Raw genomic sequence first — 2,187 nt, forward strand, 5'->3', positions numbered from 1 at the left:
AGCAGGAAAAGGACCAAAATTAATGGACCCTTGCATGCAAAGTGTAACTATTTTGGCAGTAAGAACTGAAATATCAGGGGCCCTCAATAACTCCTGGAGAGGTGAGAAAAGCAAATTGTACCGTTCCCGAAAAGGCTGTCCCAGGCTCTGTATCCTTCAGCCAGTCTTAGTTTGATGGTAGTGTGTACTCTGCTGAAGGTCCTGGGCCTGATGGGAACCAGTTTTTGAGGTCTCTGCCTAGCTATTGCTCATCTTAACTTTGTGAAATTCATTATTTATTCCCAAGTGCAGAACTTTGCTCATGCTTTTATTAAATGGTGTTCTACTCTTTCAGGCCATTTCTCCCATTGATCAAGATCATTTGAATACTAATTTTGTCTTCCAATTACGTTGTAACCCCTCTCAGGTTAGTGTTGTCTGCAAGTTTAATAGGCACACTTTCTAGTCCACTGTACAAATAGCTGAAGAAACTATTAATACCACACTGAGAACAGATCTCTGGAGGACTCCTTCTTGATACTTTTCTCCAGATAGAGAGCATACCATTGAAAACCAATCTTACAGTTTTCTAATCAGCATCGAACTCTCCTAACAGTGATTTCAGTAGATCCAGTTTCCCTTGTTTCCTAGCTTATTTGTAAGACTGTCAGATGAAACAGAGTAAAAATCCTTACTTAAGTCAAAACATATAACATCTATTCTTACTTCCTTATCCACAAGACCTGTAAGTCTACCGTGAGAGATTGGTTTGACATGATTTCTTTTTTTTTTTTTTGGCAAATGGCAAATGTGAGTTGTCTACTTAATATTTATTTGTTCCAGTATCACAGGGGGAGGCAGCAAAGTAACACTGGCTGACCAGTAATTCCTCGGATCCTTTTTTTTTTAGCTAATATTATTTGGCCTTTACCAGTTTTCTGAACATCTCCATTCTGTAGTGGGCTGGACGTTGCTTCATCCAGTTCTCCAACAGGATGAATTTCATCAAGACTACCTGGTCTGAAAGCATTGACTTTGACTAAGCACTTAGAAATCTAGAATGACTTTTTACCCTTTTGTCAGTGGTGCTATTTAAGGCATTCACCTCACCACCATCACAGTGAAGACAAGTGAAAAATACTTGCAGCTTCTTGGTATCTTTGGTCAATTTTCCATTTCACTGAGTAGAAGGCCAACCCTTCCCCTCACTGCCCATGTAGTGGCAGGCACTATTGATGAGCTGATGGCTCATTTCTTCTCCACCACAGACAAAGTACTTATTAATTTCCTCTTCGAATTATCTTTGTACGTACTTGGAGTCAGTTGCCATGTCTCCCTCAATTCTTTCTTCTCTAGACTACATGTTGCAATTTTTTCAGTCCTCCTGCTTGGATGGCCCCGGGTGAGTTGTTCCCTTCTGTGGGTTCACTCACCAAAACTGGACACTCAGTCCTGTGTCATTCGGTGCTGTGAGTACTGAAGTCACAGCAGTACAGAATTGATCTGACAGCTTATTTCATCCAACCTACAAGCTGCCCTTCTAGCTGAACAAACTGATTCAATGTGTGCATTTTTGGCAATAGCATGATGTTGACGTACATTCTGCTTTCTTCTGAGAAGACGATATTCTGAAACTTTGCATTTGCAAAAGCAACAGAGGATCTTTTGGCCCTGGATATTCCCCATCTTTGACATAGTGGTCCTTCAAACTTCAAAATCATGGGTCTAATTTGCTCTGAGAGGTGGGTTTGGGTTTGGTGTTTGTTGTTTTTTTTTTGTCTGAAACGCATTGGTCTGTTTTCATAGTAAAACCAAACACCTGAGGGAGCATCTGCGGTCCCGCTGGGCGAGGACGGGAGTCAGGAACGACTATGCGCTGCTCTTGGACCCATCACTTCCCTGAGCTCTGACCTCAGAGACATTATTTTGCCGTCTCTGCCCTGGTTCCCCCACTTGCAAAACAAGGACGAGGTTTCTTTGATAGTTTTGTTGTTGTTGTTGTTGTTAATGAAGGAGCCTTGAGCGGCTGGGCAAAAGGAGCAGTGTGAATCAGCACCCTAAAATCTGCAGGGAGGGAAACGAGAGCACAAAACCACGGATCGGGTTTGGGGGGGGTAGTCCGCCCCGGCAGGAGCGGGGCCCACGTTCAGCCCAGAGAAGGCACAGGGGGAGGCACCGTCCCCCCGCGGCGGCATAGCCGAGGCCGCC

Source organism: Charadrius vociferus, unplaced genomic scaffold (genome assembly GCF_000708025.1).
Source record: "Charadrius vociferus isolate BGI_N301 unplaced genomic scaffold, ASM70802v2 scaffold301, whole genome shotgun sequence".
NCBI classification, from domain to species: Eukaryota; Metazoa; Chordata; class Aves; order Charadriiformes; family Charadriidae; genus Charadrius; species Charadrius vociferus.